Raw genomic sequence first — 12308 nt, forward strand, 5'->3', positions numbered from 1 at the left:
TTAAATTAATATAAACGTACTTACATTTTATGTCTATATGTATAGAATTTTGTGGCCAAAGGGAAAAGAAGTTAAGTAGTAAAATACATCGATTTTGGATAGAGAGAAAATTTTCCCAATGGCAGTGAATAAAATGTAAAAAAATGTGACTATGAAATCTTTTTCATGGCTGACCCTTTTTGTTAATAGTTTTATTTCACTTTAAATGGCACACTGTTGTTTTGTGATTTGTTAAATCTTCACTTTATCATTCTCCTCTTCTAGTTTCCATTTGGAGTTTCTCCATTTTTCATTTTCCATTTCACTGTTGAGTTGAGTTTATCAGCAGCCACACAAATCACACAAATTGCGTGTGAATCTTGTTGGGGAATGGAGATCCAAGATTTAAGAGCTCCAAGACGACCAAATGGCAAGCAACAGAGATGATGCTTTGTTGCAGACAACACAGATAGATAAGCGGAGAGAAAGGAGGAGGAGGAGAACTGGACGAGTCATAACACTTGACAACGGACGACGCCAGCAAGCAATAGAGTAACAAGTTGCAATCAAAACACGATCTTGGGATCTTGGCGCATTGGCGCTTAGTGCTTGTCGCTTGGTTCACTCACTTACTCACTCTGTCACTCAGTCAGTCAGTCACTCAGCATTGACCTTATGACTTCTAAAATCGGTAAAACATCTTTACAACAAAACCATGTGGCAGCAGCCAATGTTATCGTTGTCGATTGTCAATTGTTGTTAAGCTAAAAATACAACAGCAAATGCTAAAAAAAATAATCAATGCCTGCATTAACTAAAAGTATCGCCTTACAGGATACCCTATGAAATAAGAAAGTTTAAACCTCATTTCTTAGCAATTTACTAACCTTCTAGACCGATAAGTCCAAACAAAAATGCCTTTTAATGTGTTCTACAATATCTCCATTTAGACTTTTAATATTTACAATATACCCCGTTTTATCCTATCTGAGAGGACAGGGTATACAAACTACACGCTGAGTTGTCGTCGCGTACTTGAAATTGGGATACATTTAGCTATATGTATATGTATGTATGTACATACATACTTATATATATTTTATTGACTTTGTGTTTCGTGCAACTTCACCCGCTTCCGTCACTTTACTCTCCTCTCTCTCTACCACTTTGACTTAATTTTTGAAGTTTATTGAAGTGTTCAAAAAGGACATTTTGCCTTGTGCAAAAAAAAAAAAATACATATAAAAATTTCATGTCAAGTTGAAACTAAAGCAAAATAATTGTTGAAGGTAGAAAACAAAGTTAACAACAACAACAACAACTACAAATCGTGTTGTAAAAGGCGTGTAAATTGAGCAATTAGGGCGTGCCCAGTGCCTCTCACTTGAGTTTAATTCCTCAATTAGCCCAAGCTTAAAGGTAATCACAGTTGGTCCAGCGGTTCCCCTGATGGTTATGATGATGATGCCGCTGCCCGATGATCATCTTTTACTTGTTGAATTGGTGGGCGTTAAATTTAACAGCCAAAAACCCAAAAAATTATTCAACAAAAACGCAAATAATGTTAATGTCAAGTCTTTATTTTTTTTTTCTACAACGAACAAAGAACATTTGACTACAAAAAATAAAAATAAATATAAAATGCAGCCCACGGTCCAAAATTGCGTGGGTTTTGCATTTTCGATGATGTTGTTGTTGTAGTGGTTGGACTTAACTGGACGGGACGGCACTGACCAGCAACGAATCGACAACAAAAAACTACACACACAGAAATTGAGTAAAGAAAACAGAAACTAGATATGGCTTAGACCAAATGTAAATATCTTATACTTATGTACGAGATGAACTCGTGAGGCTGAGATTCAACGATTGCTGCTGATAAAGTTGAAGTGGCTTAAAGAAAATACGGAAACACCTAAAGAAACCAATGAATGGAATGAATCACTAAACTATACATAAAAAGTTAACTAATTGCTAATGATAACGTCACTGAAGGATTTGGAATAGAGCTAAGATTAAACTAAATAGTAAGAATTATTATCAGTAGAGTAAAGTACAATTAAGTTTAGTATATAAAGCCATCTATTGAACGTTAAATTAGCCATTAATACTTGCACAAAGCTGTCTGATTGGAAAGACAAAATGATAAGTCTATTATATATGAGAATCAATATTTTTGTCAATGTGAATTAACTCATCTAAAAATCAATTATGTATATTTTGAGCTGATTTTTTCCTGCTGTACTCTTTCCCCCCCCGCTCTGCAGCTCCTGCTCATAGTTTTTCTATTGCTACGCCTCTTCTTGAATATAAATTCACTTTTCATGATGGGGAGAAGAAAACACAAAAAGAAAAAGGGGAAAGATCTCAGATCATCCTCGCAACGACTTCTCTTCATTAGGTTTCATTCATAAAATGTTGTCGCCGCGTGGCGCTTGTTGACTTCTCTGACAGGGGCGAATCAACGTCTAAGCGGGTACCATTTTATCATTGTTTCAGTTGAGGAAGAAGATGGGCAAGGGGAAGGGATACTCCCATCCCATTCGTTCTCCCTTGTCGTCTTATTGATGAGAATTTATGAATGGTCACTGAAAGTGACAACAATTTGGGTTAAATAGACTCAACTAGTAATATTGAATACCCTCCCAAAAACAAAAACAATAACCCATCAAAATGTGTCAAAAGCAAATACATTGGAAAATTTTTCTATTGCTTTTTTTGAGTGGTTGGGGGTGTGAGGATGAGGAGCTTGGGTGGTGGGGGGCGGTTTTTTATTTCGGGCTTTGCGCAAGTGTGAAACTGACTTACAAAACGCCTATAAAATATAAGGCGCTAATGGTTAATTTTCACGCTTCAAAGAAAAAGCGAAAGTTGGAAGTTTTTGTTTTTTGTTTTAAGTCTTTTTTAGAGTGGTTTTTTGGTTTTTACGTGATTTTTGTGTGTTTCCAAGTTTCTCACAGGTGTGAAAAATTCTGGTAAAGTGCATAAATATGTCCAAATTTTAGGCCTTATGACAGGTTACAAGATTTTCCGACAAGCAACCCATTGAATGAGAACCAAACGAGTAGAATGAGAATGAGGACTTATTGCAACGACTTCTAGATACCTAAGAAATTTGAGAGTAAAAGCACATGCGAAAAAGCGACATTTCCTATTAACCTGCCTAATATACCCTCAAAAGTTTTACCATTTTAAAATTTTTGGCATAGAAAATCGAAATACAATAAATTTTGCTTCACTAAAGGAGGGCAATTTCAGGGCCAATTTCAATTGCGAACAATGAACGCTAATTATGCTAAAATTCAGTTAGGTTCATAACAGAAAGGTTCAATGCACCTACCCACACCTAAACCAAACCCACACAGAGAGAGAGAGAGACAAATCGGATACGACTGCAGCTATTTCAAATCCCTTGTTGACCTTAACTTTGAATTGTCCAAATACAAAAAGTTCAAACTCAAACAAAACGTAACAAAAAATATATTTAAAAGAGAAGAAAAAAATGAAAAAAAAAACACGAACAAAACTTATGATCAAAAACCAAACAATGAACAAAGCCAAAAAGAAGTGAGGCGACTTCGACTCTAAAACCTACATAAAAATGATTCATGAAAACATAATGGCCAGATGCAGTGCCTCAACTTGAGATACAGATGCTGATGCTTTTGTTGCTGCTGTTGCTGGCTGCCACCGATTTGACATTGACTTGTGGTTTTTAGTTGCTGCCGCATTTTGTGCTTTCTCAGTTTTTCCATATACTTGGTTTTCAGTGTGTGGGCCAATATAAAATTGTTTAATTCCTCCTCTGCTCCTCCCTGATCTAGTGTCTCTCGTTTCTTATGATTAGTCAGCAGCTTCTTGGCTTAAATATATATCTCTGTTTTGGGAGCAGCATTTATAGAATTTGATCTTTTGATGTCTAGTTTTTGCGTGGTATTTGTCCTTCACAAGTATTTCTCATATCTTCCGCATCAGGGCCATACATATATGGGGCTTATCTTCTAAATCAATGATTATCTTTGACTCTAAAACTCACTGACTCATAGAATGAAAAATTGAATGAAAATGTTCTATTAGAGTGATGATGATCATGATGACATTGAAAGGCAAAAAGTAAAACTAACAAACTAAATCTTAAACTCAAAACTACAAATGAATTGCTAAACAAGTTGCCATTTATGTAAGCGAATTTTTTATATGCAGAATTCTCTGTAGCATACAGAACTGAAACTGCAACAAGATATCAAATGACAAGCGTGAAAATTGTCTACTAAGATTAAAGGCCATTTTTTTGAACGCGTCTCTCGCTCTCGACGGAGTCTCAGCCAGCCACTGCCACTGCCACTGACTCTGAGATTGCCCCTGCCCCTGCCACAGCCTCTGTCAGCCATAGTCTCTGCCATTGCCTCTGTCTTTTCAGCTATTACTTTTACTCGCAGTTTTGTTTTTCGGTTGCGCAATTCGCAGCCCAGCGCCAAACTCGAACTTGAACTACATTGCAAATCTTCCACATGGAAAATGATGATGAATACAGATTGCTCTCGTTTTTGGCCTTTTGTCTGCCCTTATTGCGGGGCACAGGGTGCACCACGTGACTGGCGGAATTAAATGGCAAATTAAGGTTTTTTTTTTTGTCTTTCATTTTGTGGTTACTTGACTTTTGGTTATAATTTTTTTCTTTTTTGGAACACAGTCGAGGATTACTATGATTTCGCTTTAAACTGGACCCAACAATTCGCAAAGTAGACTTTTGGCTTGGAAAACTATAGAGTTTGTATTGTCTTGAATTGTCTGTTTACTTAAGTTCAGTTTAGCTTTACGATATATGTATAATAAATTAATATGAATACTATATAGAGACCTTTTAGAGATTTATTTGATTAAACTTCTTAATAATCTACAACTATTATTACACACTCAATTGTGTGATCTCGGGGCCTGAGAGATGCTAAGATATATCTGATATATATATATCCGATTTGTATCTTGATTAGACTTTAGAGTTTGGTGCAGGGTAGCAACGATTTCGACTAGGGTAAAATGTGTTTGCATTGCCTCATGAACTTGTAACCAAGTTTGTAACTTAATATTTTTTAGGTTGCATTTTTTTTGTTTCTTTCAGAGTTTTTTTTATTCATATTTTACATTGTTTGTTTAATGTTGGCTTGCTTAGGGCTATTTATAAAATAGTAAATGTTTCTATCTTTTTGTTGTCGTTGTTGTGTTTTGGTGTTTGGCTAACAATTAAGTTAACATTGTCTTTGGTTAGAGGTGCCACCTGGCGTTGCAGCGAATTAAAGCTAACTGAGCATTAACTCAAACATTGCCAATAATTTGTTTAATTAGGCGTAAATGAATATAACGCTGACAGCGCGGTAGAAGCAGCGTGTCCGAGTCAGCGGCAGAGAAACTATAGATCTAATGGAGCGTTGATGATTTTAATAGCTTGTCGGTTTTTGCGCGCGATGTGGCAAGTGCCCATTGTGGCCACACCCATCCATTCAGCAGCAGCAGCAGAGGCAGCAACAGCTAATGCCATAGCCAACCACAAATGAAAATGCCATAAAGCATGTGAACGTGCCAAGAGAATCAAAAAATGCACATCGACCTGCCAACTGATCGCATGGACACTTCTCCCACCACCGTACCCACCAGCACCATCAAAAACAACAACAACAACAACAACAACATTAACATCAAACTGCAAACTCCACTTAAATTTGATTGCACATCGATTGTCGATTGTCGATTACAGATCGTCGATCGTTGCTGTTGGATCACTGAAAACCCCTTGATCGGTGGCTAACTTTTGCCATTCACGACGATAATTCAATTAATTGCAAAAATGTCCTAGAGACACAAACATTTCATATTCAATGCAACAAAGTCTAAAAATTACAAAAACTATAGACAATCGGTGATCACCGATCAGCAACTGCAACAACAGCACCAAGACTTGTGTTGAAGTCGTGTCTCTGATCGTGTAACTTTTCATTAAATTTCATTAAATTCTTTTATGCGATAGCAAAACAACATTTGAGATGTTGGGCAGGCAGACAGATAGAGAGAGAAATATATATTGCAACATTATGCTTCGCCAGCCGATCCTCAACGCGATCCTCAATGCGATCGTTTGTCGTCGTCGTCAACATCGATGTCGTTGTCGTTGTCGTTGCTGTTATCCATGCATTTTGTTAAGACTTTGATTTATTAAAGCAAATTACTTTCAAGCTGGGAACATTTGGCTCAAGAAGGAAGTGTTTTTCGTCTGTTCGTCTCGTCTTGAACTGATCATCGGGTGATCATCATCTCACCCTCTCTTTTCAAAAGTTATTAGTATTAGGAGCTGTCTGCAATTGTCAGCCACCAATTTCATTTTCAATTTGAAATCCAATTTCAATTCCCAACTCCCAATTCCCAGTTACATAACCATGTGATCTCTCTATCTCTCACATTTTCTCTTCAATGTCTGTGCATAAATAATTTCAATTTCACATATGATCAATTGATCGATGGATATGGATGGATTGATGGCTTTGTTGATAGGCTCCTATCTAAGCTAGCTAAAAACTGGCTTTTACCCTCTGGCTAGGGCCATAACCAAGGAGAAGTATACACATACGTATACATACATATGTATATAGAGAAACGACCCCATCTTCAATGACTGCAGCGTGTTTAATTACAATTTTTTCCCCACCCTCTCATTTCTATAAAGGGAGGGAATGAGGGAGTCATGGATCTCTGGGTATGGGCATGGATTTTAGTTTGGTCTTTTGGCATGGAGGGTGGGGAGGGGGAAAGATTGAGCACGGATATCCGCGTACGTGTTGGGCATATTTGTTGTATTATACAAAGACAACAGTAGACAACACAATCTTGACAATTGTCAGCTGTGGTTTTAACTTAAATTTGGTCATGGGTGACCTATAAAATTTATAACAATTATTCATAGAAGGTTCACAACAAATGGGGAAAACTCGCATTCATGTTATATCCAGACCACAAAATGTGAAAATTGTGTCTGTCATAGATAATCTTATTATCTTCATTTTTGATTACCTCAATCATTTGAATAACATTAACAGTTATCTGCCTTATTAGTGAGTTGATTTTCCTTCCATTTTTTAATTAATCATATCGTATGTTTGGATAAAGGACAAACTAAAGTTCATTCAGAGAACATCGATAATTCTAGTAAAAGACTATGTATTTACCAACGACTAGTTTCAGCCAGTTGTTACAAGAAAACCATCAAGATATTAGTTGAAGATAAATATCTTCAAAGGAATTGACTAAATTAGTAGAGGTCTTTGAAGTTGTGAGCCTCACTCGTAAATGTACATCGAAATATATCATGGCTATTTCAAAAGAGTATTTAACTGTCGTTTCAATAAATTTTGTTGCTTAATAAAAACAAATAAATTTATGTGGCATTGCCATCCGACCTATAAGACTTAACTTATAGCAGGCACGCACGATCAACGCTCAGTGATCAGTGATTGGCGATCACCTCTCCCGATATGGCATTGGCTTTGTCTTTTGCCAATTTTTGTTGCTTTTTTGTTTTCTTGTTTTCTTCTTTTTCATTTGTGTCTGGTTTTGCTTTATTAACAATTGTTATTTGAATTATGGTTGAATAAATTAGTTTATACTGTTTCAGAACACACACACAATACTGAGAAGTGCATTCAATCGAGGTGTGTAAAAAAGATTTCGCCTTCGATCGGGGCGACATCGAATCACTTATTGATTGATGGGTTTGTAATGAGTGCTCGGAGGTTTATGTTTTTTTTTCTTTAATGGGGCCCCTAAAATGAAAATCTCTTTTGGGCTTTACATACATATATTGTTTTTGTAGTAGCAAAGTTCATTGAAGGCCTATGTGGACCTTGGACTGATGTGGTATGTTCTTCTTGTGTGTGTGGCGAGTGCAAAATTGATTTCGCTCAGTGTATTAATACATACATAGATGAATAGAACCAGAACCGGAGCGGAAATGAATTTAAAAGAAAAAGAGTAAAAAAATAAAACCAAACTAAACAGAAAAGAAACAATGTAGGTGAAAAAACAAGTTCCCCGCAAAAAGAAAAAAAAGACTTAAGAGCATGGCCGTATGAATACGATAGATGGATGGCTTTGGAGTGGGAGTTAGAGAGGGACACAGCGAGAGTGAGAGATGCAAATCAATAAGTGACTTTTTCGGCTTTAATAGAATCTATATACCCGTTTTTTTTCTTTTCGAAAAACCGCAACCGCAAATCAGACAAACAAAATACAAAAAAAACAAGCCAAAGGCGCCGTCGGGCATCTCCCTCGTTTTACTTACTTACTCGATAAATGGCGCATAGAGGGGGTGGGGGTGGTGTGGAGGGAAAGATTTGAGATTCCGATTTGGTTATGAATTGTCAGATTGTAAACAAGTTGCCCCTAGTCCCAACGATTAGCTGAGAATTTCCGTTTTAAATTTGAAACTCATAAATTAGCAAACGTTTTTTAATGAAGAAAAAAACCAAAGAACCTCGCATTGCAGGCGTCGTCTCTTCATCGGATGCCGATGAGAACCCAAAAAGTCTTCTTCCAAGAAGTGAAGCGACCTTCAGTTCTCATAGCCCATAACTATATTCTTGTCAAAGCGAATTTCCAATTATTTATGCTCGAAAATTAGTTATGCCAGTCACAACTGAGACTTGCGTGAGTTATATATTTATGCTCATTTGAAACTCGATCATGCGAAATTAAGGAGAGTTATTATGGTTTATTCAGTCTAATAAAATGGATTCTTGGCAAGCAATATTAACATTTTAATGATACCAATCAAAATTCGATGGAATTTCATAGCACAAGCTTACAAGATCAACAAAAATTTACATAATATCATATAGAGAATACTCTATATGTAACTAGCATGTAAAATTTCAAGATTAAAGATATCACTTTAAATTAATTTCGGACTTAATTTATTATTTAAATGCTTCGTTTTCTTTGTTAAATGTTTATTAAATCTTTGCTTACGGTCTTGAACATTTCGGCTAAAAAAAAAGAAAAAAAAACATTTATTTGATTTATTTCATTTAAAATTTTCTCATTCTTGGCTTCACCTGGAAGTATTCCTTATAAGGCATTAGCTTGAGATTTGTGTTTAGGCTCTATGATTCAAAGGTGAATAAATGTATATGAGTAGTCAGACTGAGTCTCTTATGCGTAACTTTTCAATCTAACAACGCTGACTGACCCAACCAGCCAATGCAGCCCACACACAACGAACAATGAGTGAAACTTATATATAAATTGAATGTGTATAGGAAATCGACACGAACCTAAACCACAAGTCCGAGTCTCGTCCCGTCCTGTCAGTCAGTCAGTCCAAGTAGTTGCCATAGATCTATCTAAACGCCGCCTGTCTCTTCAAACGCTTTCTGTTGGCGGTTTGTTGTGTCCATTTAAGAGCCTGGCCAATTCGGCAACTTGTTGACGACGGCGGCAAACACTTGCTATGTTGATGATGATTATGATGATGATGATGATGAGTGTTTCCCCCTAAGTCAACGCAGCTCAACTCAAGACAAGATCAAATCAATGACGATGAGAGATCTAGAGATCGTCCGCCCATACCCATAGCCATTTGTTTCCCACATATTAATTTATCATTTATAAACGATTATTTTGTTGTTATATAAAATTAAATTGCGCGCCCAAAACAAATTAAACTAATAATAGGAAGCGTTTTTCACGCTTGCCACTGACTGACTGTCTGACTCTCTGGCTTGATGATGGTTCGTTTATGAATGGTAGATGGGGGTGGCTCAGGTGGATGGGGGATGCTAACGATAGAGGGGATTTTAAGACTAACTGTGGCTATGTAATTATTGACTTAGTCTTTGACTTGAGACCGACAAAAGAATTTGACTAAATACCGACTTCCGTCTATATTTATTCTCTCCCTCTTCATCTCTACCTCTCTCTCTCTCTCTCTACCCCCCCGTACTAAAATACAGATTAGCTGTATTTAGTTTCTTTTCGGGGCTTTTGGCCAAAAAACTTTCTAGTCTCCTTTTTATTATTTTTTTTTTCCAATTTTTCTGGGCCAACTTTTGCCATATTTGTCTTCAGTTGATTACCTTGGCCAGGTGAAATTTTTGTTATACGCCTAATTTGTTTGGTGATTTGTTTGCATAATTTTGCCATAATCTACGCAGCAAAAGGAAAAAAAACAAAAAATAAAATTTGCATTCTTTGATCACAATGAATGGGGGAAAAAATACAAATTACAACAACAGCAACAACAACAAAAAAACCAAGAAATAATAATACTTATAGTCATAACATTCAAATGCTTCAATAAAGTGTCAAATGTTGGAATGACTGAAGGTTTTTGAAATTAAATGGTTATTACCCTCCTCCCGCATAGATATACATAAATAATAACCAAAAAACAAACAAAAAACAAATCGGCAAATAAATTATCACTTCAGTTCAGAGCTGTGTGTGAAATATTTTTGCTCTTTGAACAATCTGCGCGAGGAACTGTGAGACAAGACAACTAACTGCCTTAACTAATTAAGTAGAAATTTCACACCAAGTCCATGAAATTATAAAATTTGGCATAAACTATATTTAAACGATCCTTTTAGTCTTACCAAGGCGGAAAAACAATCTCCGAATTCATAGTTTTCATTTGAATTCATAGATTTCATTTGAATTAGCAGATTTTATTTCTTTATTATTGAGTGAAAACTGCATAGGATAAGGATTTCATTTTCCATTCATTCATAATTTTTATCTACATTTTTGTTGTTGTCTTGTCATTGTAAACTTTGTGTTCTAGTTTTCCGTTTTACACCAAGTCAAAGAAGCCAATATGAGGGCATACCTGTCTATGCAGTATGTAGAGTGTGGAAGTGCTCTTAGACCTTCTCATACCTTGCTTGGGATACATTTTCTTTGTTGTTCTTTTGTTTGACGTCAGCAAACCAAATCGAGAATCGAGAATAACTAGGTAGCTAATGCTGGCCTGGGCCAACCTACACGACAAACGGCAGCGGTAGTAGATGCATTTGTTGTTGGTTCAAAAACAAAACAACAACAGCAACAACAAAATAATAATATGAAAAAAAGTGCAACCAACACCAAAGTAAATGCATTGCCTTAGCTCAGGTCTCAGCTCTCCACCTGAGGCAGTTTGTCGCTTTTTGCTGCTGCTGCTGCTTATTTAATATGCAAATGAGCGCATAAAAGCAATTCATTGCAGGGGCAGGGCGCTAACCAACAAGATATTTGTTAAACAATAAGCAGCAAAACAATATTATGCATACATATATATATGTAGATATATATATTTAATTGTTATTCAGCAGCAGCTGATGGAGAGGATGCGCAACTTGTCTGTCAGTTGGCAACTGTCAAGCAGCCAAACAGCCAGAGACTGTTGCCCACGCAAGTTTCAGCTATTTCCGATAATTATGAACAATCGCACAACACGGCGTATGAGTAATTTGTGTTCTCTAATGCAGGCGCCGACGACGACGACTTTGACTTCGACTTCTACTTTGACTTTGCATTCAAAAAAACTTTTAACGTGCTGAAATAATCAAATTGCAAGAATTAATCTCCCAACAGTAATAACAAATGCGGCCAACAACTCACAACAACAACACAAATTATGCAAATATTTCGAACGAGGAATCGACTTTAATTTACCCTTTACTACAAACAGCAGGTGTATTTGTATCGACAATCAAATCTGAAGAGTTAGAGATCAGCTCAGACATAACAAGCTGCTTTATATGTCGGGTATTTAGTATAATTAGATCTGTAGGACTTCAAATGCTTCCTCGTCTGTCTACAAATACCCATTATACTCCTTTATTCAATGATTACTGGGTATAGAAAAGAACAACATTTTGTGTCAAAATGCTGTGGGTGTTATTTTGTTGTAGTTGTGTTCTGTTGTGTGTGTGTGTGTGCCCACACGCTGAAAATTAATAATAAAGTACGCAAAGTACAACACGAACAAGAAGACCAGCAAAAAAAAAAAAAAAAAAAAGAGTTGAGTTGGACTGCTGTAAGAATTTATCGTTAAGTTTTGTGTTTTAAGTGTGTGTGTGTGTGTGTGCGTGTGCCTGGAATATGAACCAAAAAACCAAAAATATAAAGAAATGTATATGTAAAAAAAAAAAAAAACAAAACTTAAATGTATAATAAAGTTTACAGCAATAGCAGCCAGTAAACCAAAAGAATAAGAAGAAGGTGATAAGGGGACGCGGGGACGGGGTGTGGACATTGGGTGGAGGAGAGGATCTCGTGGCAGTGGTTAATGTGCTCATCAA

General features: G+C 36.4%; 1 protein-coding gene across 2 annotated transcripts in view; it reads right to left on the reverse strand.

The window, feature by feature from the left end:
* Positions 1 to 12308, reverse strand: part of form3 (formin 3) — a 34765-nt gene that overhangs the window by 18811 nt on the left and 3646 nt on the right. The window contains exon 1 of one of the 2 annotated variants that reach the window (XM_068293242.1): positions 25 to 174. The exons of the other annotated variant lie outside the window; for it this stretch is intronic. The gene's annotated coding sequence lies outside the window, so the exon portion shown is untranslated. Of the gene's footprint in view, positions 1 to 24; positions 175 to 12308 lie in introns of those variants that run through there. 2 annotated transcript variants of the gene reach the window in all.

This window comes from Drosophila tropicalis, unplaced genomic scaffold (genome assembly GCF_018151085.1).
Source record: "Drosophila tropicalis isolate 14030-0801.00 unplaced genomic scaffold, ASM1815108v1 contig_694, whole genome shotgun sequence".
Taxonomy (NCBI): domain Eukaryota; kingdom Metazoa; phylum Arthropoda; class Insecta; order Diptera; family Drosophilidae; genus Drosophila; species Drosophila tropicalis.